Source organism: Podarcis melisellensis (genome assembly GCF_964234715.1).
Source record: "Podarcis melisellensis genome assembly, chromosome: 7".
Classification (NCBI taxonomy): domain Eukaryota; kingdom Metazoa; phylum Chordata; class Lepidosauria; order Squamata; family Lacertidae; genus Podarcis; species Podarcis melisellensis.
The window spans coordinates 33,125,663-33,153,092 of NC_138539.1; the positions used below are offsets into that span (position 1 = coordinate 33,125,663).

The 27,430-nt window shown below is 39.1% G+C and overlaps 1 protein-coding gene across 10 annotated transcripts in view; it reads left to right on the top strand.

The window, feature by feature from the left end:
- The window catches only part of NCOA2 (nuclear receptor coactivator 2), a 125,434-nt gene that overhangs the window by 28,905 nt on the left and 69,099 nt on the right, over positions 1-27,430 (top strand). Inside the window, exon 3 of one of the 10 annotated variants that reach the window (XM_081919684.1) lies at positions 5,233-5,380. The exons of the other annotated variants lie outside the window; for them this stretch is intronic. The gene's annotated coding sequence lies outside the window, so the exon portion shown is untranslated. The remainder of the gene's footprint in view (positions 1-5,232; positions 5,381-27,430) is intronic. 10 annotated transcript variants of the gene reach the window in all.

Consider the following 27,430-nt stretch of genomic DNA (forward strand, 5'->3'; position numbering starts at 1 on the left):
GTTTAATTCTTGAGGCTTACACCTGTGTGTTGCTCCTGTAGTGCCAACATTCCCTGGAATAATAAAATTGTAGAATTGGAAGTGACCCTGAGTATCGTCCAACCCCTGCAATATGGGAATGTGCAGCTACCCCAAATCGGGGTCGAACCTGCAACCTTGGTGTTATCAGCACTACCAACGGAGCTTGCAGCCCTTGGCTTCTGCAGATAGATTGCCTCTGCCATCAATAGAGAGGTGCTCCTCCTACACCAGCAGGGGACCCATTTCCTTGATACATGGAATGTAGTATCAAATTATAGCCAAGAAATAAAGCTGTACTGTACTTTGGGTTTATAAAGAGTCACGCATACTGCCAAAGTCTTCTGTACGTGCCTTCTTTTGTTTTCTTTATAAGGATATTCACGAAACAGAATGAGTGGGAACTTGTGGCAGTCTTCATTGTCACGTTTACCCTTTCGGACCTTCCCACTAATTCAAATGACACTCATTGGAAACAGTATCTTCTAAAGTTACTGATAAGCGACTAGCACTGCATTTTTGTTGTATGTTTTGGTTATACACTCCAAAATGAATTACATTCCCAGGACTTTGAAGACTTGCTCAGCAGAAAAAACAAGTGAATGCTCTTTTAAAAAAAATTAAAGTTGGATTGTTTGAAAGAGAACATGGGGCTTCTTAAAATTCAGCCCAAGTTTAATTTTTAACTTTTTAAAAGAATGATTAGGCACAAAATTTTTAGGATTGCCCATACTTTTCCTTGTCTGGATTTACGTATGTAATGATACTCATGAGATGACTCAGTTGCTTGAAGATGCCCTTTCACCATATATAGAAGCAAGCAGCTGGCAAAGTCCTTTTTTTCTACTCATTTTATCTTTTAAGTTAGCTGCTAATTTTAAATACAAAGAAATATAAACTGCTCTGAAAATGAGATGTCCTGCTAACCTTACTGGGAGTGATACAGTAAACTGTATGTCATGCACAGGTTTTTTAGTGTTAGAAGTCAGTAGTTGCTTACATAGACCCAATGTTGTTGTTTTGTTGTTGTTATTTCTTGTTTGTATTTCTGTTTGTACAAAGTAGGATGGATTAGGTTAGGCACAGAGTTCTCATCCCAAGTTCCTCCTGTTAGGTTTATGGCTGAATGGGCTTTTGACACCACTGCTTTTGTAGGATAAGAAATTATTATTGGTGTGTTCTTATTACATTCAGCAATTTTAGCTGCAATCAGCATGTGTTTAGTGTGTTTTGTGGCTGAATATATGTACATAAACTGAGCATAAAATAACTCCCTATTATACCTAGTATTCTCAGCAATTCTTGCCTGTAGTGCGGTGAGACATGATTGTGCTGGCTATATGGCTGTGGCTTACTGCCAAATATGAGGGAGGTCATCCAGGATTATGGCGCTGCACAAAATGCCTTTTGCCTACTCATGAGGCTGCTTTGGCAGATAACTGCACACTCAAAAAAATATCAGCCCATAATACCCCTCTGTGTTTGGGTTTCCTCCATTTCTCTGAGCTAAAACAATACTATCTAAGCAGAAATGGAGTGCTCCTGTTTTGGTTACAACTTGGGCAAAATACTCTTTTGACAGCTGCCTCCTATACCTCTGAGGAATCTGATAGTCAAGCTTTAGCCTGAGGGTGGCATTTCTCCCAAAGCAAGGCTCAGTGACTATTGAAATTGGTTAAAATCCAATTTATACATACTTAGTGATGTGAAAAGATTCATTAATTGTCTCTGTCTGAGTCAGAAAGGATAAGTGTGTTCATAGCTTTCTGGCTCACTATGATGAATTTGTTTTTTGTTTTTTTGAGCTGTTTAATGTGCTTTATTTATTTGCAGCATTTATACCTCCTGCCCTTTGGGTAAAAAGGCTGTCAGAGTAGCTTACAGAAAATCAGTCCTAAGACTGTCCCTGCTCTCCAACTCACAATCTAAAAAGATAGGACATACTAGAAAAAAGGGATAGGAGAGAGGAGAGAAAAGCAAGCTCAAGCACAATTTCTTAAAGTTTCATTTATTACAGTTCCATACAATGTCTTTGGCAGTTCTGGGTGTCTTGCCCTTGACAAAGAGCAGTCTGTCCCCTGAAGTAGCCCCTACCCCACTCAACACATCAGATCCACAACCAAAGCAGATGACAAAGTCCAGACTGGGAGGACAACACAACTCCTGTCATATAGTCCTTTCTTCAGACAGCTGACTTGAGGGAAATTAGAATAATCACATGAGGTAGCTTGATGGTGGCTTACTCTAAAACTTGTGCATTAAGGTATAATTTATCCCTCCAGGGTATACTTACCTGTCCCCCAGGAAAAACCTTGTGGTTTGGGGCCAGTGTTTCAGAATGTGTTGTGTTCTCATTTTGTATTTTTATGTTGTGAACCACCCTATGATCTTTGGGTGAAGGGTGGTATACAGATTTTAACAACAGCATATAGTGGTTTTCAATCAGTGACTACCTCATAATTTATACAGTGGTACCTCGGGTTACATACGCTTCAGGTTACATACGCTTCGGGTTACAGACTCTGCTAACCCAGAAATAGTACCTCGGGTTAAGAACTTTGCTTCAGGATGAGAACAGAAATCGTGCTCCGGCGGCGCAGCAGCAGGCTTCAGGTTAAGAACAGTTTTAGGTTAAGAACGGACCTCTGGAACGAATTAAGTACTTAACCCGAGGTACCACTGTATTTGTGTTGTGGTGCCTATTGAATTTGGTGGTATATTTCAGTAATGGGGAACCCCTGGCCTTCTGGATGCTGTTTTAAGGTAAAGGGACCCCTGACCATTAGGTCCAGTCATGACCGACTCTGGGGTTGCAGCGCTCATCTCGCTTTATTGGCCGAGGGAGCTGGGGTACAGCTTCCGGGTCATGTGGCCAGCATGACTAAGCCGCTTCTGGTGAACCAGAGCAGCGCACGGAAACACCGTTTACCTTCCTGCCGGAGCGGTACCTATTTATCTACTTACACTTTGACGTGCTTTTGAACTGCTAGGTTGGCAGGAGCAGGGGCCAAGCAACGGGAGCTCACTCCGTCGCAGGGATTCGAACCGCCAACCTTCTGATCGGCAAGTCCTAGGCTCTGTGGTTTAACCCACAGCGCCACCTGCGTCCCTGCTCCAGCTAAAATCATCCCTCACCATTAGCCATGCTTGGAGGAGCTTCTGCAGCAGGGAATCCAACAGCACCTCAAGAGCTACATGTTCCTCATTTACTAAATCAATGAAGATAGTAACTTTTCAATTAGGGAAACAACATCAAAGTTAGTTAGAAGTGAGTGTTCCAGTTTGCAAGTGTTCTTTGGAACCCGAAAGCCGACAGGGCTTCCATGGCTTCCGATTGGCTGCAGGAGCTTCCAATCTCGACAGGAATAACCAAACCTCTGTGGCCCATGCTCTGGTAACCTCTAAGTTGGATTACTGCAAAGTGTTATGCATGAAGCTGCCTCTGAAGACTGTTTGGTAACTTCAGCTGGTGCAAAATTTGATGGCCAAGTTGCTTACCAGAGCATGATTATTTGAGCATATAACACCGATCCTGGCCCGACTACACAGGCTGCCAGTTAATTTATGGGCCCAGTTCAAAGTGCTGGTGCTGATCTATAAAGGCTTACACAAATCAGGACATTAATACCTTAAGAACTGCCCCCGCCATACGAACTGCCCGGGAACCTGTGATTGTCATCCAAGGCCCTTCTCCATGTTAATGATAATAATTATTAATCATAATATAAATTTGTATGCCACACATCTGACTGGGTTTCCCCAGCCACTCTGGGCAGCTCCCAACAGAATATTAAAAACACAACAAAGCACCAGACATAAAAAACTTCCCTAAACAGGGCTGCCTTCAAATGTTTCCTCTCCCTGAGGAGGTTCCTGGGGTGACAATACAAGAACAGGCGCTTTCTGTGGTCGCTCCCTGTCTGTGGAATGCTCTGATCAGAGAAGCCTGCCTAGTAATTTAATATAAATATCATATATAAAAAGAGAGAAGCTTGCCTGGCACCATCATTACATATAGGTGCCAGGTGAAAGCATTCCTCTTTACCCAGGCCTTCTGCCATTACATAACATATAGCCTGTTAAGGCAGGGGCAGAGAGAGACTGTTATAATCATTATTTTATTATGCTGTCTATTTTGGTTTTATTATTATGCTGCGTAAATTATGTTCTTAATGTTGTACACTTCCCTGGGATCTTTGGATAAAGGGCAGTTTCTAAATAAGAAATACTGTACATTAATAATAGCACTTACTTATTTAACAGTTAATTGAATGTAGCTTGTAGAGCAGCTGTAGATCTCTGCGTGTAGATGTACACACACATATACAGCTACCTGTGTCCACATTTCATAATCCAGCTTCTCTCTATTCCTTTGCCTGGGACATTTTTAGCGTAAGAATAGTTTCTAACAGGAATCTATATGTTAATTCCTGCCCAGTGTACCAAGAAAGAAAGAATGGAGTATTTTCTGTATGTATGTCTATTCTGGAAATGTAATAATCAGACAAGAGGGAAATAGAATCCACTGTATCTTGAACTTTTTCCTTCCATTTTATTTTCATTTATATTCACGCTCAGGTGATATGGATTGTGAATATGGTTCAAATTTTATTAGGATTTATTTATGTTGCATCCCTGTCTAATTGCAAAATGGCCTTGCGTCCTAGTTTCAGGGTAGTGGCTCTAGCCTATAATTGTTGCTGTTTGCTGCTTTGGGTGGGGTGAGAGAAATGTTGTTATACTCAATCTTGTTGGACAGCATTCTCTGGTTCCAGAGAAGGACTCCCTTAGTCTTTTTCTTCAACTTGCATTTCTCCTTAGAGTTGTATCCCCTCCCACAGTGTCCCAGTTCTTAGTAATAATTTTGGCCTGAATTCTGTTACAACTTGGACTCCGAGGGGAGCTGGCTATTCAAATATCAGTGCAGCGTTATCAACTGAGCAAATTCCACCTATTTGAATTATTCATTAGCTTGATCGAAGCATCTTTTTACATCGTGGCTCCCACCCCTCCCCAGTTGACTGCTTAACACTGTTTTCTTTCATTCTTAAATCATTTGTCTTGTTTTCCTCCTTGATTGTGTAAATAAAAGGTTTTAAGATTTTGATTGTGCCTAGTTTTGATTCTGCACAACCATGTTCTGGAACTGAAAGTGATGAGCAATTTTCCAGGCCAATGTGCCTTGCTCTACAGCTTCATTTCTCTTCTTCATAGATTTCCTAACCCCGGGAAAAGAGAGAGAGGTCATGCAGATCTGTGTTTGCTTTGACTTGAACATTTTTCTTTCGTAAGTGTAGTGGTTTAATATTCATGCTTTTCCCTCCAAAAACTAAAACAAGTGGCACACAATTTATTCCCAGAGGTGAGTTTAAACCTGTCTGTTACCATTTTGTTCTATAGTAAATATCTTCAGAGTTGGATCTAAGTTTGAACTAGGTCAGGAAAATGACGACTGCTTTTTTGCTTATACAAAGTCTGGTCTCCTGAAATGTTTTTCTGTTCTTAGGCAAACAAAACTGGTGCACAAGTTCTCTTGCTTCAAAATTTATGTGAAAGTATAGAGAGCAAAGTTAGGAGTACTGGGTTGTTTCAGGAATATAATGGAATCATGAAGTTATTGTGAAAAGTGTCATTGTGGAATTGTTTTTAGATTCATTTGTGGTTTGAAGTAAGCAAAAATAGCTTCACTATTTTGGATTTCATTTTCAATGAAATATTTATAGTAAATGTTTATCTGGGTCAAGCATCAGCTTTTTGATGTGAAACGTGACATCACCAGATATGCAGTTTGCTCTCTTATTAATACTTTCAGTGCTTCCTGACCAGTGAGTTTTCCTGTCAAGCTGCAAGGCAATTCTTGTTAGCTGTTCAGTTTTTTTAGTACTGTTGGGTATGTGGATATGCAGATCACATTTCCTGTCAACTGTTTTTCCTTTGAGAAGTGTTTTGTTTAACCTTTCCCTAGTGGCAAAAATACCATTTGTGCTCTATCATGTTGCTGGTTGCAAGTTCCATACACTCTACATCTTGAATGGGGCAATAAAACATGAACTTGTTCAATACTATACTTTGTGGTTTAAAACAAAACTGAAAATGCTTCTAGCATGATTACCCACACATTGTCCTTTAATCTAGTAACCTCTAAAGATGCAAAAGTTAATTTGAGATAATATAAATCAATGGCTTCTTCAACTTCAACTTGGTGTTGACGAAGGCGTTGGGTTTTTTTCTCCTAGTGGTTGATTGTACAATTCCCTTTGTAGTTCTCTGAAAAAATAGGCTTCATGCTAAGGTGCTGCTGCTAACAGATTGCAAGCTATTGCTACATAGTCTGCCTACACAAGGCTGTTAGTATCGGAATTATTACAGGACAGGTTTTGACGCCCAGCCTGCCTATGGTCCCAGTAGACCTAACAAGTGAAAATGATATTCTGATTTTACTTTCCTTAACATAAATACAACGCAGTCTGCATAATTGAGTACATAATCCTGGGGTGTATTGGTGGCCCCCTCTCTATTCTTGTGATAATAAGCAATATAAATGCATATACTAGAGAATTCTATATGTGTTCATTTCTTTGTCCCTTTAAAGATGGAGCAGAGAATAAGTGTTGCTAAGACAGAGGGGAAGAATTTGGGCTGGCTGTGACACTGGCTAGTGTTGATGGTTAAACTATGCTGCCAAATTCTGAGGTTGCCAACTGCCATGATGCCCCCCCCTTGCAATACTGGTGTGGAGTACTTGCCCTACTTTAGAAAGTAGTGAACAATATCATGTGACTTAATCACTGGCTATTATATATGACATTATTAATATCTGAACAAACCATGCTAATTACTATTTGACCTGAATTAGGAACTCTCTAGCTGTTTCTTTAGCTCTTTTCTATCACACGGAGATTGCAGTGAGCCCGTCAAATTGCATAGAGAGTGTTGACAGTATTTTTACTTTGTGGCGTTTTGCTGGCTTACATTTGAAGATTGTGATGATGAACAAATAGGTACCATGAACTCTACAAAAGCAAAGAGTCAAAAAACCGAGGAAGATCTGAAAGCTGACATTTCAGCCTCCTCTTGCAGCATGGGTCTTGTGTACTTCAGAATATTTACATAGTATGAGCATTCCTAAATGTTTGAATCCATATGCATTCCTTTCCTGTGCGACGTGTTCTGTTTTTATATTACTTTTTTTGCAGTAATACAGTTTCTTTTAATTTGTAAATTTTACTTGGATCAGCATGCAATATGGTAATGCTGAGAGATACAATGTGTGCATCAGTACTCTTCTCCAGGTTGTGTACTTCAACAGTTCAGTTTTTTCCTTTAGAATATATTCTGGAGAGGTCTTTAAGGAGCTGTTTGAAAACAATACTATTATTATTTTATCAATCCATTGTGGTACAAATGACTCTTAGAATTCATTCAGATATAATGTGAACAGCACTCTCTCCAACTGGGATTTCTAACAACTGATATTCAGAGGCATGCTGACCCTGACATCAATAGTTTTGTGGCAGTGCTCTACATGACCCATTTAATTGTGAATGTTTGCCTGGATGAGCACATAGATGAACTTGGGGGCACTGCAAGTATTCCATGACCATTTAGGAACTTTATGCATAGTCAGTAAATTGTCTGGTAGAGAATGGCACACCAATTACTTGGGGTTCCTGTACTGTGTGCCACAGATACATAGAGGATCATGGGAGTTAACTTGGATTGAGTAATTATCTGCAAGGGGAATGCATGTAGTTGCTCACATTCTCATGATCATTAATACATCCACACAACTTACTAGTGAGAGTGATGTTCACTACCACCTGTGATATTCTGTGGAAATAGATGATTTGTTTTAAAACAGTTGTGGTCCCTTTGTTATCTGGATTATTATGACATTTATTTGTGCCATTGGCTGTTGCAGACAGGAGTGGAAAAAGGTGCAGTGTAATAATGTCAGGATGTATGTAGGTTTTTGGCACAGTCCTGTGTTTTATACACAACACTTAGTTTTACCCGCTGGTTCATAAACATAGACCATCATTGATTTAGAAAATAAAAGATTCATCATACTCAAATGAAGTTGGCTTGCTGGTGGCTGCTTGCATTGAAGACGCGTCTGCAGTGAGCAGGGATTTCCTCCCACCTACCCCCCACCCCATAGGATTATTTACCTGGAAACAATATTGCCATTCCATAGACCTTTCAGTTTGTGAGAATGTAACTGAGTTAACAATTGTTTTTAAAGAAAGCATAGCAAGTAATTTTTACAAAGATCTGTTCTAAACTGTACCTGACATAGACACATATTTGTTAATCCATTTTAAAATATTTTTAAATTTTGAATTGTGTTTAGACAGCATTTCCTTCATGCAGCTTCAGGCCCAGCATCAGCACAAAACTCCCGTGGGCAGGTCCTGGGATCCCAAAGTCCGAGCTGGACCCATTCTGTAGTGTAATTTGGGCCCCATGCACTGGGTGGCTGGATCTGGTCCACCCTTTAAATTTGCTATAATGCTCTCTATGTAGCGTAACACTGGAGTATTGTAGCAAATGGATCAGATGCCAATTTCTGATTGCCATTAGTCTCCTATTAGCAGTTAAGGCTTCAGGGACCCACCTGAAGGGGAGATCATGAGAGGACAGGATTTATTTTTCTTCTTTGAATTGCTCTGCTCAACTATACACATCACTAAACAGCAAACATATGGAGCTACTTAAGCTCCTAGTATGTTAAGGGGAGAGGATGACAAGTAGTTACTCCATTGTACCACCCAGTTCACTCTCTTGGAATGTAAAGTCAGTCTGGTGATTGGACATGGAATTACAACATAAAAACACAACTACTACTAACTCACAAGGTATGTATTCTTAAACTGTGTGGGATTTTTCTGCATAACAATCCGACTCTTAACAAAAAAAAAATGCTTTGAGAGTTGGTAAAATATTAAACATAGTAACACACACACCCTGGCTTGGTTATGATAGGAGCAGTACTGTAAACTTATGGCTTGATATTAGCAAATGGAACTATATAAAGCACCTACAGATGGCATGATTTAACATACCACCAGCCTCTCACCCTTTCAAAACTATTATGATTATATTACACCATGTGCTCAGGAGACATCAGTAATACAGCATTCATTTTCAAGTAGGTTGTTCTAATTTTTGTCTGACCATTAAGAGGTTTAGCAAACAAACAAGCAAGCAAAAAACCTACACTTCTGTAGAATGAATTATTTCCTTGCCACTTTGCTAAGCTAACCTTTGAACAGAAGATCATTCTGAACTGAATGACAGCTAACATTTACTGTATACTGTATTCCAACTCTGATTCTATGATTTGAAAACATCGGTAGTCTTCTCTAATCCTAGTGATTTGCAAGTCCAGGAGTTGTTTTGATTCTCTTTTATCAAGAGATCTGAGAAATTACTGTGCCTTATTTACAGCTGGTTAATAACCTTGCTTTCACCTGCTCATGAAACTGTTGTAGGAGAACACTTGTGAAAGATCCAGGGTGGTTTCTTTGAGCAATAGGTGAAACCAGAAATCAGTACTCGTAGAAGCTGAGCTGTGACTTTCTTCCACTGTTACACTGTTCGCATGAATAGACCATTGTAGGAGCGTGTATACATGCAAGACGGCTGCTAAAAATAACACACAACTAATTCCACAGCCAAAATTTTAAGCAAATTGTGGATTTAAAGTGCATTTTCTTCCAGAAGACTTCTTTTATAAATGTGTATGGCATCTAGATGTTACTATCATTAGTGGGTGCTTCTTGGTGTAATGTTGGGACCATCTGAAAAGACAAACCATGCTAAAGTGTTTGAGTAAGTTAATTATATATTTGGCAAATGTGACTAGTAATGTATATGCTCTGCATTTTATCTTCATGTATTTATTAGGCTGTTAGTGCATAGAAGAGAAAATATTGCAATAATTGTCCTTCTCCCATGCAAGCTTTTTTTATTTTTTTAAGGGATGCCCACACATTTTTAATTATCTTGACTAGTCTGGTTATATGTTCTGTTCTGTTTATGAGTCAGCAGGTTTCACCTTCACTCTCCCAACTGCATTGTAATCAGAAGTGGGGGGAATGTATTGACTGTTGGCTAATTACATCTGTAGTTGTAATTTCTACTGGAAGTTCTGTTTTAGCCTCAGAATGGGCCTCATTTCACACACCAAAGGATTTTTTTTTTTTGAAAAAAAATCATGCTGAAGCCTGTACTAAGATTAATTTAATTCCTGTAAACACGTCTCGTGAGACAAATCACTGCTTTTTGGCCATGTTTGTACCTGTCCCAGAAAGTTGCTGCTGAAAGCTTTCAGGCAGTTGCCTTAAAGGCTTATCATTGGAACATTACAGTCTCAAAAGTATTCTGCATTCTTCTGTACACTAAAAATCTACAAAAGTGGAGGGAAACAGATGAGATGGAGGCTTAAACAGAAGTTACTGATAATGATTTTGCTGACAAACTTCTACATAATAATTTTAAAGATCTTTATTGTTATTTTTCCACAAGAAACATGTTACAGACCTATGCAAATGTGGACTATACTATGAGTGATACATAACCTCCCCATATATATGAAAAAATGAGGGGGACTAGGATTTAAATGTGTAATGCAGCTTAGTACAATGAAAGCAGGGGAAGGTTAACAAAAAAAATATTTTTTAGAAATTTCATGAAAATTGGAAATTCTCTGAGGGATTAAGTAATTAGTCACAAGATGGAAAATGAATCTTTGAAATCCTTGAAAGTGAAATTTAATAGTAAAGCATTGTTAATGTCCTTCCTATGCACATGTAGCCTTTCTGTAGCAGTTGCTCTGAATATGTGCGTTGAACCGGTTTGTGTGTATTGATTTGGGAAGCTGCAGGTACAGTGTTTGGAGAAATTTGAAAATGTTGTAGTTCTGTAGCCAAATGGTTCATGCTGAGAAACCTTGAAGGATGCCATCCTGTATGCCACTGGTTCTCAAACTTTTTTTATCTGGGCCACAGTATCAGAATAAAAAAATTGCTCATTCAACACTAAATTTTTTTATTGATAAGAAATAACAATACAAAACAAAAATAACTCCCAGCAGTGCTTGATTTATAACATAGAACACAGCTACTTTATAATACGATCATGGGATCCCCAAAAAGTATAAAATAATGAAGGTACATAAGAACATGAATCAATCCCAAAATATAATATTGATTGTCCTTGAGTCTTGCCACCACACTTGCCAACATCTCTTGCCACATCCACGTGGCATGCCTCACCTTTGAGAACCACTGCCGTGTATGTACTTACTTGGGAACAAGTCCTATTGAACTCAGCAGGTCTTGCTTCTGAGTAGAGAAGTATAGGACTGTTCTGCTGCTAGAGTACAACCATTGGTTAAAGCTCATGACCTGTTTTGCAGAGAGGTAAACCACAAACCCTGGGTTCAGACATTATTCTTAATTGTGGTTTAAAGTAGTGTGTGAGTGTTGGCTCTGTTCATTTCTAATTGTATAAAACTCATGCTGTAGGATTATGAGCTCAAAATCATGGCTTGTATCATATAGGATGCAAGACTTTCTTCCACCTTCCTTGCTCCAACCTCTAGTATCTGCTTCTCAATTTTTGTTGTATTATTTTATGTACTGTGGCTTGCCATTGTTTTATTGATTATAGTTTAGAAATTATTTATCATAACTGTTAAGGGTGAATTTCTGTTTAACTTTTATATGCTGATAATATTATTTCATACTATTCTAATGATTGTTGAATGTTACTTTTTGATGTAGGTTACTTTTTTGATGTAGGTTGCTTATTTTAAAGTTATGTTTTATTATCACATTTTTGTATTGCATTAGATTGTTATAAGATATACATTTTTGTTTCTTCAGCTTCTAAACCACCTTGAGTATTGTAAGAAAGAAAGATGGTATACAAATTAAAAATGATGATGCTGATGATGATGACCAAAGGCTCATCTAGTCCAGCACCCTTTTCTCACACTGGCCAAGCAAGTTGATAGAGGAGCCCACAAGCAGCACATGAGCACAATAGCACTCTTCTTCGGGTTCTCCAAAAACTTGTATTCACAGGCATACATTTTATAATACTGGTTCTGTTCTTTCCTTACTTTCTAAGATCAATCTGAAGCCTTGTGAAAGACTCAGTGGAGTTTTTAAATGTGGCATGATAATGAGAATTCTGGTTTTCAGTGAAGATCATATATGGGAACAGCAACTTTGGTTCTTAAGCAGTGCCTGGAAGATCTTGTTGGGGACAGTGTTAGTTTCAGGCAAAACAGAAGTGATATGGTTGGGAAATCCAACTTCAGAAGTAGATAGCTGATGATTGCTGATGTGGTTTTCTAAGGTTTTTGCATCTCAAGACTACTTCTGAATGCGCTATTAATAAGCTGCATATAATTGTGCCTTCATCTGGAGAGAATGGGTTTAGTGTCAGTAACCTGCACCTCACAACTCTTCAGTTGACTACTATAGTATTCCTATTTGAGAAGTTTTTAGAATAGCTATTGGTGCAGAGTGCAGCAACCTATCTAATTCCCTATAGATTTTGTGGATTTTCCTGAGACAGTACCTATATTCTTTAAGCATGTGTGTGTGTGTATGTACATGTCTGTGTGTGTATCTGTAACAATAAATCCCTGTTCTACCCATTTCCAGAGCAAGCCAAGGCATATGTTTCTAGGTTACATGCATGCAATACTATGCATGTTTATTCAGAAGTAAACCCTATTCAACTGAGCTACCATCTAGTAAGTGTGTAAAAGATTAGCCTCAGACTGTAGTCCAAAGGAATACACTTATTCCAAATAGACACAGTAGTAATTACTGCTGAATAAACATACATAACATTACACTTCTTTAACCTAGCATTCTATTCCATGGCTTCCTCAGTGTTAAGATACGGCAAATGCCATATTCTTAGTGTGAGGTAGAAAATTAAAAGTATTTGATTTTCAGACTTTTGTAGTAATCCAGGCATGTAGGACCACATATCTTTTGCTTTCTATCAGTCTTGAAAGTTCACAAGAATCAACCTGAAGCCGTCAGTTATCATCTGTGGCCCTACTTCATGTGCCCCCTCCATTGGACGGTGGCAACATAATATTGGCTCTTTTCATTGGTGGCGCCTCACATGTGGAATGCTCTTCCCTGGGAGGCATGTTTGTTGCCTTCTTTAATAATAATGTAATAATTTACTAGTATTTCCTTAAAACATATAGTAAAATTAATGGAAAATTGTGTGGCCGTACTTTAGCATACAGCAGTTTTGCATTAAAGGTTGGGCAAATGTTCCTCATGTCTAATGACAGAAAGTCTTGAAAAGCATGCTGAAGTTCCTTGATGCTTATGCTTCTGTTTGTGCTGGTGTTTCATGCTGATATTGCATGTTTACACACTCCATCCATATGATTATCAAAGTCTGAGCTCTTCTGAGAAGTGTTACTTGCTCTGTTCATTACACTTGAATATTTTAGTAGTTCAGTATATATTTCAATAGCTTGACAGCTCCTGATGCAGTCCCTAAGGAATTTTGATGAGACAAACGCTCATTTTTTTTTGACTGGAAGACCTGACTTACACAAAGGAACACTGTCTGAAGAAGTGCGCATGCACACTGAAGCTTATACCCAGAACAAACTTAGTTGGTCTCAAGGTGCTATTGGACAATTTTTTAATTTTTGAAATTTATTTTGACTGCGTCAGACCAGCACAGCTACCTACCTAAACAAAGGAATACTAATTAGTGTTTAGAATTAATTTACACTTGGAAAGCAGCTCAAGTATGTATTTATATGATATCACTGAAAAGGGAACAAAACTGTTCAGTACCAGGTTTAGACTTTCTCTAGATTATATTAATTTCAATAGTTTCTCAGGTGTAAGGCCAAATCATTTCAATGGGACTTGTGCTGCTTAAGCACAAGCGGTGATTATGACATTAGATTGTGGGGCATAATGAGGGAAAGAAAGCATGTGACTATCTGTCTACATATACAGATTCTAGTATCCTACTAGTTTTCCTGTAAATGCATCCCTCTCTCCCTCATGTCCCTCATCTGAAATACAAGTAGCAGTTTCATCTTGTCCTTCATTGTACAGTGGTACCTCGGGTTACATACGCTTCAGGTTACATACGCTTCAGGTTACAGACTCCGCTAACCCAGAAATAGTACCTCGGGTTAAGAACTTTGCTTCAGGATGAGAACAGAAATCACGCGGCAGCAGCAGGAGGCCTCATTAGCTAAAGTGGTCTTCAGGTTAAGAACGGACCTCTGGAATGAATTAAGTACATAACCAGAGGTACCACTGTACTGCTGAAGATTTTAAAATATGTTTTTTCTGCTCGTCCCCAAACCATTTTTGTTTGTTTGTTTTGGGTTTGCCTTTTTTATACTTTCTCTACCCTCACGTTTACTATTACTGGAATCTTTTGCTAGCTTTCAGTAATACTCCCATCTTTTAAAGTAGTACTCTTTAATGAAGTAATCTTACTACCACACCTATTTAAAGCCTTCTTAGCAATGCCTTGTTTAGATAGTAAGTAATTTTTTTTCAGTTTCTCATAGTGTGTGTTTTTGAAATGAAATTGAGTCATACTTAGATACTAGAAGTTTGTACAGATACATTCTCAGAAACATAGAGGCATTTTTGTTCTGCATACAATAACAGCAGGTTTTCTTTACCCACGGAAAAGTAAACTAATGCCAAAATGTGACCCCATCCCTGAGAAAAGTTCCAGAATTATTATTATTATTATTAATTGAATTTGTATACCACTCTTCATCTGGTTCGCCTGCCAACCTAGCAGTTCGAAAGCACCTCCGGGTGCAAGTAGATAAATAGGGACCGCTTACCAGCGGGAAGGTAAACGGCGTTTCCGTGTGCAGCTCTGGCTCGCCAGAGCAGCGATGTCACGCTGGCCATGTGACCCGGAAGTGTCTCCGGACAGCGCTGGCCCCTGGCCTCTTGAGTGAGATGGGCGCACAACCCCAGAGTCTGTCAAGACTGGCCCGTACAGGGAGGGGTACCTTTACCTTTACCTTACTTCATCTGGTTCACAACATAAAATACAAGATAAAAACACAAAATGCACAATAAAATCAAGAACAAGCCCCCTCCAAGCCAATAACTCTCCCACACAAAATAATAATTATTAATAATATTTATCGATGAAAATGCCACCTGCAACAAACAAATGTTGTATTTTTTTGTTCAAGTAAACTTTCCCAGGACAGTTTTATAGTAGAAACAGAAATACAGTAATAGAAAAATAAAATAAAACAAAACATATACTATAAAACAACAGCAATAGAATATAAAACAGCACATTATGGTTATGATTATATTTATAAACCATGGAAAACACAAAAGCAGTTTACATAAAACACAGTAAAAAAAATTAAGAAGAAAAAACTTTAAACAATTACAAAGAAATACATTAGTAAAAACAGAAAACCTATCAATTATTTTTTTAAAACTAAAAACCAAATATTAAAACAGATCAATGGGATAAATCTTAAAAGTAGCTGTGGGGTGTGTGTGTGCTATTATGATTATTTTATCGTTATGCTATCTGTTGTTATTATTATGCTATCTAATCTGTTTCTTGCTAGCAAAGGAAACAATCCATGGAGTTTCCAAGCTAGTAGTTCCATCTCCTTTTGTAGTCTGAAAATTATTGTCAATTATGTGCAGTATCCTTTGCCAAGCTCTAAAGAGTCAAAGGATTCCTGCGAAAGGATTTCAAATCGAATACAGATATGAGTTTGAATCGGATCGTTCCTAACAACCAACGCTGCATCTTTTTTGCAGAAGTAGTCTTGTCATAACTAGAGAGAATTACAACACCAGAAGCACTCCCACCCACTCAAAACATAGTAAACAGACCTTCTGAACTTAGGGAAAACAAAGCACAAAGTCCACTATGGACGTGTCTGTGCAAATTTTTGTTAACTATTTAGTTGCTTTTAAATATAGAGTGAGTAATGTTCAAGCAATTGTCTGATGTTAGCAGATACTTGAAACGACTTTTTGTTTTAATATATCAAGTGGCTGAATGCAGTTGTTTCTTGACAGAAGCATCTTCTTGCAACTGTTGATTAGTATTGGGGACTATTTGATGGGGCCATGTGAGGACTCTACAGCTCCTCAATGTCATCTCATTATTGGGCTTGTTTAAAATACTCATGTCACCACCATAATTTTTTAGGTATCTTTTGACTAGTGAGGGCAGATACTCCATTTCAACTTATGATAGCCACATTTCTGCACTTCCACTGCTGCGTTACTCAGGTTGCAAATGTCGGGCATTCTAAGATTTGTGTGACTAGCAGGCTCAAACGATATATATTATAAGGTTGAACTTGACATGGCTCTGTAGTGTAAATTTAATGGCAAAGAACTCCCATGTTATGGAATTAAGGTTTAAAAAAATGGTGGTTCCACGTTTTGATAGTGTATGAACTTCTTTTGTAGTGTATGTCTTTGCTAGATATTAAAAGTGACTGTAAGACAAGTTTCTAGCATTTTTGCCTTCATTTTTAGATTCTAGGTGCAACTCAAACTTACAGATAAATATTTATTAAATATCCTTTCTGATTGTTAATAAAATCAAATTCTCAGAAGGGAGAAGAACCTGACTTATCCAAGACTGTAGACTTTTCCAGAAGCTAAATATTTACAGAGTCAGGTGCAAAGTTTATATTAATTGTAGTCACTTTAAATTGTTAGTTTAAAAATAATTTGTGGATGAAATTAAAAGCCCTTTTCAGTATTCTGTGTCAATATAAAAGTTTCCATTTTCAAGTGTAACTATGTATACATTATTTCTCTGTCTGTCTGTCTGTCTGTCTGTCTGTCTCTCTCTCTCTCTCTCACACACACACACACACACACACACACACACACCGTTATCTTATTTGTGTAAAAATAACAGTAAGATCCGAATATCATTGGCACTGTGTAGCAAAGTTTTCCTGTGCTGCATTTATCTCCCCCCCTTTTTTTTTACTATGCATGATATTTTTGCTTAGTGTTGGCCTACATAGTGAGCTAAAATGAAACTATTAACTATTCCATCTCTTTGGAGCAGTGAGATGTATGGTTGTATTACATGCTTCAAATATGCATTTTGCAGATGCATATTGTGATGGACACATCCCAGCCACCCTGGGTCCCATACTGCCTGGGAAAGGAGACCTGGTAACAACAGAGTATACCCTCTCCTGTACTCTCAATTGAGGTAATCTCCACTACCAAATACGAGTATAACTATTTGCCAGGCAGCCCCATAGCAAACAACACCCCAGAGTATCTCTTGAGCCTCCTTAGATAGTGTGAGGTTAAATCTAAAGGCATGGGAGTGTTTGAAATAAGCCGAGAGAACAACAGACATATAAATGTGAAAGAGAGTGAGAAAATGATACCCCAAAATTACTGAAACCCAACATACTGCCTTTGCAGGAAAACCAAACCAAAATTGGATAAATGTGATCCTGTAGCCTATTCTACAACATTTTGGAGGCTTATTAGGCTAGTGTTAACAATAGACTGTAGTTTTACTAGTATTCCTTACTCACAAGTAGACTTTTCCCTTCATGCCCTTCTCTCAGACACCCCAAAACACGATATATTCTTGCTCTACCCACCTCTAGTCAGTTATATGCTGTTCCCATTGAGGTACCTACTCAAAGCTTTTAAATTTCCCACCCTAGGAGAGAGATGTGCTGTTAGACACATTAGCAATGACAAATGCCTAAATGAACCTCAGGGCATCTGGTAAGACTCCAGGTTAACCTTATAACAATCCACATACAAGTTGTAACAAGGCATGCAGGCAAGACACATTTCCATTACAAGCAATCCAGTAACTAGCTCAGTTCCTTCATACATATCCTGCACATATCTAAGAGAAGAATCTGCTGTTTGGTTTCAGAAATGCTTTTTTAGCCAGGCATTGACATTGCAGTAATGCTGGATATTAAACCCTTATGGGAGGAAATGGGTAATCAAGACTTTGTCATAGTGCTTTGATGTATGGAACGGAACGGCAAATGAATGAATGGAATAGGATTTGTTTGTTTGCTTACAGAGTACCCTCTAATTATTACATGTCCATGAAGGATAGTTTAGTCGGTAGAGCATGAGACTCTTAATCTCAGAGTTGTGGTCTTGGGCGAAAGATTCTTGCATTGTAGGGGATTGGACAAGATGAACCTTGTACCAACTCTACAATTCTATGATTCTATTCTGTATAGAACCATGCTTTGAGAGTATTTTGGTCAGTTCTGACCATGGTATTCACTGGTCTGTGCCAATCATCCTTAAAAATGTAGATTTGGAAGAAACCTCAAAGGGTATCTAGTCCAACCAGTTGTTGCATCTCCTTACACTTTTATCCTTTACACATACATGCACAAGATGTCTCAGTGTAGAAATGACACTACCTGGCCCTGGGCTATTTTGGGAGGAAGGGCAGCTATAAATAAGAAAATATAATAATACCTGATCTGCGCTGTACTGTGGTTTGATTTAGGTTGTCTTGTAAACTGTGTTAGTGTTGTCTTCTACCTCTATTTGCACCTGAACTTGGATTATCTTGGGCCTAGATTATGATTCCTCAATTACTATATTCCCATAAATGCCTTATTCTATCACTAATAGCAGGCCCCTTCAGAGGCAGTGGCAGACTATAGTTTGATATGAACTGAAGAAACACTCGGGGGGCCTTAGACTTGCATGGTTCCATTTCCTCTCTCCTAAATTCACACCCCACATTTCCAAACTTCTTATCCTTGTTTGTAGCAAACCATACTTTGCTTGTTCGAACAAACTAGGAAGTAAGAATCAGAAGCTGAGCAGACATCAAAGAGGTTTTGTGCAAACCTGAGTCTGCCCAGGACTCAGTCACATAACACCAAACCATGGTTTGACATTGTGACTGAATGGTCCCAGTGTTCTACTTAACTGCAGTTTTTGCTTTTGAGCCAAAATTGCTGCTTCTTAGGCTACATCAAATAGAGCAATGGACCCCAGTATCCTATAGTCATTGTCACTGAGCTGATGAAAACCATATTCACTGCTACTGGTGTTCACCGAGACACTAAATATGACATCGCTGGAACTCTGATGGGTGCTATAGTCATGTGGCAACTTCACCAAATGTTGATATGGGTTAGTAATTTCTTCTGCATCTGCATTCCCCCAGTCCTATTTGCTGTTATTCTATCAGCTGTGCATTGTTGAAGGCTCTTTATTTTATGTTCTATTGGCATTTAGGGCTTTCTTTTTATTTACGGTATTTCTGCTCCCTTTATTTTTCATTGCGATACTGCCAGTATGCCTTTTACCACTGTATTGTAGTGTCTGCCTTAGATCTACAGCCGCTGTTAACTCAACATCTGTCTGCAGTTCAGTACCACTGTCTAGCCAACATGCTCTCATTTTGTACATGCTCCTTTAATTTTAACTTCCCAAGCGGGTTACTTTGCATTTATCCTTGTGGAAGCTCATTTTATTTTTCACTGCCTTTCTGTTCTTGAATATTAGATCTGCCTCAGCAGTGCTCACTATTCCTCCCATGTTCATATCATCTGCAAATTTAATCAGAGTGCTTGCCACCCTTTTCTCTGGAAAAGAAATTAAAGGGGGGTGGGGGGCTCTACAGCAAGTGATCTGCATGGATAAAAGAAATGTGACAGCTAATATTGCTATGCATCCCATCCATTAGACTTTTATTCTTCAGGACTGTAGGGGTATCATGCATGGCACTCTCACCTTTAAATATAAAATATGTACTGTAAATTTTAGTACAACATAAGGGAAAACAATTTTATTTTTAATTTATTGAAGGCATGGGGTGTTTAAGCAGTCTGATTATATGCTCTCCTGCAAGAAGGTATCTTAAACCAGAACTTCAGAAAGCCAAAACATGTCAATACCTAGCAATTTTAAATATTTTCCAGCTCTGAACAAGGTTGGTATCTGAGAATTAAAGCAATTTTTCAAACCTGGCCCTAGAGCTGGTGAAGTATAGTGGATGAGAGTCTAAACTACAATTGGTAATGTTCCCTATTAGGAATCTTGTCTGTGCTGTGGCTGAATATGACCACTTCATATTTATATTTAGTAAAATTATATAAACTGTCTTTTTCCCTGATAACACTGTTTTGCAGAAATGTAGCTTTACTGCAAAGTTTTCACACTTCTAGTCTGTGCGCATAAATAGAATTTCATGTTTTAAAAGGTTTACAAAATATTACATTCAGATATTGGCTATATTATTCTGTATTCTGGCCCATCTTATTCTCAAGCCAAGATTCCTTCACACTGTTTCTTTGTAGCAGTGTGACAACAAAAAACACTCCTAAGAGATGAAATTTGCACAACTCTTTCAATACACATGACTTTCTGATACTACAAGACTTCAAAAATCACCTGTATTTTGGGGAAGTTGTTTATTGAGTAGTTAGAGAGTCTGACTAGGACCTAAGAGACCAGGGTTCAAATCCTATAAGTTCATGGGTGACCTTGGCCCACTCACGGCATCAGCCTAACCTACCTCAGGGAGTTGTGGGGATTAAACAAGGAAGCAGAGAACCATGTAACTTGAGAAAAAGCTGGAAAAGGTGGGATATAAATGCACTAATTAAAAATTGAGTAGATTAACCTTTCAAATCCTCACTTTTGTAGGAAAATGCATACAGTGGTACCTCGGGTTGCAGACGCTTCAGGTTACAGACTCCGCTAACCCAGAAATAGTACTTCAGGTTAAGAACTTTGCTTCAGGATGAGAACAGAAATTGTACTCTGGTGGCGCGGCAGCAGCAGGAGGCCCCATCAGGTTAAGAACAGTTTCAGGTTAAGAACGGACCTCCAGAACGAATTAAGTTATTAACCTGAGGTACCACTGTACTCTTGAATTTGAAGCAAACTGCCTCAGTGATCTGGATTTCAACTGGAAAGTTAGTTAGGTTTGCAAAACTTTCACCGCCGTAAGGGGAGGGGAACTGAAGAAATATCACGGCTAGTGCAGAACTGAAAACATATTTATTGTTTTTACAGTGTGCGTATAGGAGCAAATTTACAAAGGGTTTATGTGTTAAGTGTTACAGAGGAAAAAATAAATATGGTTAAACTTAAATCAAGGCTGGAAATCTAGAGTTCATAAACTAAATAATTACTTATGCCTAATAAATATCATGCGTAATATTTGTTTTCAGTCTGTATTAAGTGTTTATAGTCATGGTGTATGCATTATTGAGAAGACATAGCATCAGAATGCTTTCATTGTGTGTGTTTTTTCCCAAGGAGATATACAATGTTGGCACTTCACTCTGCAAAATGTTTTAAGTGGGTTTTTAGAAGAGATGCCCTCCTTAATAGCAGTAGAAAGTGGGGGGGGGGGTGAGGTCTATTATCATAACGCTGTGCTAATGTAGGTTCTGAGTCATGTGACTGCAGAAAAGGCTATTATCTCAATGAAAAGGAAACTGCTTTTTAGAGCAGCAGTAGAACAGAAGCCGGAGGAATTTTCGAGTGCTCCACCATACTGGATTGTCTATTTGATCACCAGCTAGAAAAGGATTAGTTGTGGCTAGTTTATCAGCTGTCATTAGAAGCAGATGAGAGAGGAGATAAGCTGCTATGTGCGCACATCCTCACTCAGCATGTGTTTTGGTTTACATCAAGGCAATGTTGGTTTGAGTTAACGCAGAGCAGATATTCTAATATGTTATCTCTGCTCATTGCTGCTTGCTTTCGTAAAAATGAAGCCAGTATGCAGGGTGTGGGTTTTACTTATATTACAGGCTGAAGATAAAAGAAGAACTGATGAGATTTTACATTGAACTGCAGAGTCTGTGGAAGATTGCAAGGTGTGTTTCAGAAGTGCAATGACTTCATATTTGGTATGTTCATGTTTTCTGTGTAATGTGAAAGATGCAGAGCATGACAATTGAGCAACAGCATTCCTTAGCAGATAGAGTGAGGATTTCAAGCATATTCTTATTCCCCTCCTTTTTGAAAGTGACTACTGATAACCTTGCAGTTGCCTTGTAACAGTTATATTGAAAGCATATATATATATATATATATATATATGCGCATACATAGTGTGTAGTAGAAAATGTTGAACACTAAGAATTTTGTGAAGCACAGCAAAATAATCTAAGCAATATATATATGTTCTATTTTCAGGAGGAGGAAGAGCTGGGGGGGTATGCATTGTTCTTGCAATGCTGTAATTACAATGCAGTATCTAGTGAGGCTCTTAAAAAAAGAAAATTAAAAAGCCTACTAATTACAAATCTAAAGGAAAAGGAAGGTGCACTCTCTTGGTTTTTGTGCTTGCTAGCCTAGTGCTTAAAATAGGTCAAATACTATAGTGGTAAACACAATTACACCTGATAACTTCATTTTCTAATACTTAGAGCTTAAGTCGGTCTAGTTCTCTTTGTACAAGGACATGCACTTAAACTTCATCTTGTGTATTTGTCTGATGTTGCACATTTTGATGCATTTAACTATGTTGGCTATTGTTACCTTTCTCTTAACCTTGAAGGGAGAAACACTTAGAATTCTCAGCTTGATACATATCGATAGGCTTCCTCTGTTATTTAAGCCAATATATCTGTAACTGTCAAAATGGTATTCTTCGCCCTTTTTCTTCCTTGTAAGTGTTTGAAGGTGGGCGTTGTCAAGTTGGCATTTTCTGCTGCTGAACACTGTTACTATTGTTTAAGGGGAAAATGTATACAACAACAATCTTTCCTATAGCATTGTACTCATGAATGTGATCAATACTTTCAAATACAACTAAACCTAACTTATGCAATCTCCGCCCCCGCGCTTTTAAGTTAAGGGTGGGGACATAGCTGTTACTGTAGTGCAAATAGGCACATTGTAGGTTATCCTGGATATAGATTAAGATGAAGATAGTAGCTCTAATGCTTAGCATCTCCTTAATAATTTATTTCTATGGAGGCAGGAAATGCTTTTATTATGTTAAGACTTTGGTATGGGGTGTGGGTTTGAGTGAGTGTGTGTGTATTCTCTTGTAAATCTGAGAAAGTTGAGAAATAATGATTGAAACATTAATATAGTGCACATTGGAAGTTAATATATTTTGAATTGGCAGAAAATAATTATTGGATGTTGGTTGGTGTGTCTTGAACATGAATGTTTTATTTGCATAGGCCCATAGATCTGGGCCACACAACAAATACAATGCCTCAGAACAATGAAAATTATATTATGCTTGTTGAGTGGGCTGTTTTCTTGTTTTTGTGACAGGACATGTAGTTTATATTCAGCATACCTTGTTAATGGACTCAGCTACATTGGCAAAGAAAAAACACTTTTGTATGCATTGTTTATGCATTCTAACACTGTGGCACCAGTTGGTGCTGTGGAGTTCCGTTTTTGCTGACTTGATTTCTCATACAAAGTTTGCAATGCTACTTTGATGTGTCTAGATCCAGCCAATGTTTTTGGAAAATGTTGGTTGGTTTCCACATGGTAATTAGCTCATCTAATATTAAAGGTTTTTCCCTTTGGGACTAAAAGCAAGATATTTTATTAGCTTTACATATTACTGTATTCCCAGGGTTTAGGGCAGAGCTGAAGTATATACACCATTTCTTACTTTAAAAAAGCATGTCTCTGAAGAGTTCACAATTAAGAAACATGTTAATTTATGAACTTTGAAGTTACTCATTTTCCCCTTAAAATGTCACTATGGCCTTAGATCAATTTCCTTAGATGTTTTGCTTGAAAACTTAAGTTAATCTAGTTATATTTACTTAAGTTGTATTGTGTCCTGACATTTCTCATTTCATATTGCAGAATATTTTTGCAAAGAAACAATGAACAAAATAGTGTTAGGACTAGTCACAGGTTTTCCTGTGTGCATCCCTATCCATGGTAAATGGTAGATCTGGGACTCTGCCATCTTTCCTCCACCACTCACCCGATGTCTACACATAGTGACCATTACACAAAATGGGAGGCCCATGCATGCCTCCCACAGTTCATAGTGGGTTTGAGCATTGGCTGCTTGACCACTCCAGAAGGCAGCACAAAGCTGGATGAATATATGGGAGGTCTTGTGTAATAGCAGGTGTGTACTGCTTAGTGCAATGTCTTTAACAGTACATAGGCAAGGCAAGGTTTCCATGAAGAGATCAGATTGAAAAGTCCCATTAGAGCAGAGATCAGAAGTTGCTTCCGTGACAGTCATGCTTAGATGGAGCTGCAGTTCCTTTTTAAGATTTAGTATTGGTTGCTACTTCTACTTTCATTGAGAGGAGACTCTTGCTTTAAAAGGGGCAACTTCTCTAGGAATCTGATGTAGTAGGGGAGACTATGGTTCCACTAAGGCTTCTGAGCTGGAATCGTCGTGAGTCAGAGGCAGATTACAGGACATCCTCCAGCCAGAAAGGTACTGGAACAACAGGCTCCTCTTGCACAAGTGTTTCAGGTTAGTTATGTACATCTGGATCTGTCCCTGAGGGCAATTTCCTCTCCATTCCAAGCCCTTGGACTCATTCCCTGAAGAAGGGGAGTCAGAGGCCATAGGCATGACATGCACTGAGGGTCATTCAAGGTTGCATCTAGGTGATCAGGCAGAGAAGGTTGATCAAACATGGTTCTTCCCTCCATCATCACCTTCCAGGCTGACTACTAAAAATGTTGTGAGGTAATAACTGCCCTGGACTTACTTGAAATGTTGTACTCTATTCAGCACCTTTGCTAAAATGTCTGGTGTAATTCGCTACCTACTGGTTTCACTGCATTGTGAAGTGCTCCTTGAGATTTAGTCATGGGATTCTGAAGGATAATGTGATTTACCATGCATTCCTAGCTTTATATATGTTAACATTGTTTGCATTTCTCCTGTGCAAGAATCTTGAGCTTTCTTCCTTGCATGCCTATTAGAATATATATTATAACATGTTACATTTATGTAATAAATGTAAGGTACAATTAAGTATTATTAGAGTAGATAAATGGTACATGCAAATGTAGGATAAATTTCACTCTATCAAATAATCATTTAGAGTTCACTTTTAAGAAATCAAGCCATCATATGATTGCTTCTCCGTATGTCAAACTTGCAAGCCAGACAATGATCATGATACTTCTCAACATACTTTCAATAGCTGTGGGGTCTGTATGTTATATAGGTGATTGGGTTGTGGACTGCAAAGTAGCATCAATTTTAAAACTGATTCTTGGCACTGGTCTAGTTGTTCATGGGCCTTAGATCTTAAGAAAACCACAGACTTAGAGGGATACAAGTTACAGTCATACCTCAGGTTACAGACGCTTCAGGTTGCGCATTTTCGGGTTATGGATGCGCCAAAACCTGGAAGTACCGGAACAAGTTACTTCCGGTTTTCAGCGCTCGCGCATGTGCAAAAACACTAAATCACTCTTTGCACATGCGCAGAAGTGCCAAATCGTGACCTGTGCAGACTGTGGGTTGTGAACGTGCCTCCCGCACGGATCACGTTCGCAACCTGAGCGTCCACTGTAATGTCTTCAGTTGCAGTCTCAGATAATAAATATATTACTTATGATTAAGAATGAACGAAACCTCTGGCCTTTAGAAATACACCCCCACACACTCCAAGTTCTGTGACTGCCCTCCTCCTTTGCCCATATATTTTGAGGCCTGGAATTATTCTGTTCTTAGATGTTATGTGAGTCAAAGTCTCTAGTTCTGAGTACACTTATTGAACGGTTCCATTACTTGGGGGTCCCACTGAGTCAAACAGGCTTGGGATCAGGTTGTTTATTCTTATAAGTCCTGTTTTGTATCAGATTACTATTGTACCCCAATATTTCAGCTATGTTCTACCAAAAAAAGAGGCATTTCTAAAAGTATTTTATACAGTGTGTCAGGGGCTCAGGAGCAGAGGCACAGGAGAGGGAGGCAATGGAGAGCGAGGGGGAGGAATCCGAGGGGAGCGTAGGCGATGACAATGATCCGAGGAATTCCCTGAGTCTCTCCAGCGAATCGGAAGATTCGCAGAAGGGGGCGCCCATGGCCAGGGCAAGGGGGGTGCCAAGGGGGACACCCCAGAAGGAAGGGGCCAGCGGGAGCTCAGAGAGCAGCAGTTGGAAATCAGGACCAGCTTCCCCACCAGAGCGCAGTGGGGGGGAGGAGTCCCAGGTATCGGGACCAGGGTGTTCACCACCAGCGAGAGGAGATGAGTCAGGATGGACCACGCCTCCATCGGAGAGCGCGGAAACGGTCAAGAGGAAGGTTGGCAGCTGGGCGCGCACGCCAAGTTCAAATGTACAGGCGAGCGGCACAGCAGGTAGCCTGGATAGGGAACCAGGTCCTAAAGCCCGCCGAAAGGAGGGACAAGAGTCAGGGGGGTCAGCGTCAGAAGAGTCCAGAAAGGAGGAGACCCCGGGGGGCAGAAGGACCCAGAGGAGGAAAGAGCAACGGAAGAGGTGGAGTAAGGCTAGAGTCTTAAACTGGAGACTCAGACGGAGCTTAGCCGGTCTAGGTTCTAAGACGTAGAGCTGCACGCTGCGGCTTGTAAATGGAAACTGAACTTCAATAAAGACTTTTGTACATTACCACCGGCTAGCGTTGGTCCTCTGTGAGCTGGGACCTGGAGGCAGCTCTGACACAGTGGTTTATGCATTCTTCCACTTTTATTTCAGATTAGACTCAGATAGCTTTAAAGGCTATCAAGAGTGGGAAACAATAAATAGGCAGCAGGCTAGAACTGCAACCCTAGTCATTCAGTGGTCTAAAGATAAAAAGCCTTATCATGGTTGAGGAAGAGTATATGCCAATATTGTTGCTGTGTGGGTCAGTGCTTGGGCATTTATCTTAAAGATAAAGGGGTAAGATGTGTCATTAAGAGCTGGGAAACAACTACAATTGCAACAAAGGCAATAGCATTGTGCTGGGATCTTAAGTGAGCCAAGCCAGGTGGTTCACCTGGTTAGCCAGATTTGGAGCAATGTTCCCCATGAAGTTGCAGAGGCTTCTGATATATGTAGTATTATCAGTAGCCTCTGCAGCTCCATAATAAATGTGCATATTCTTTTAGAGCTCTTCTCTAAAAGAAGGTGTAGGTGGGTAGAAACAGACATGGCTTTTGTTTGTTTGTTTGTTTGTTTTAAATTGCTTATCATGAGAGATCTTGCATCTGCAATGGTGGAACCTAGTGCTTGCTACTTGCTACAGAATCTATTCTGCCACTACACTTTTTGGGATATAGGCCAATAGGGCTCCTTGGGAGAGGGCAGTATTTTGCAGTGGATTCTATGGTTGGGTGATCTAGAGGATGATACTTGGAGGTTATTAAAACAATGTAAATGGGAAAATCTTCCTGAACATTTTAGTTCGGGAATTTGCACTGGAC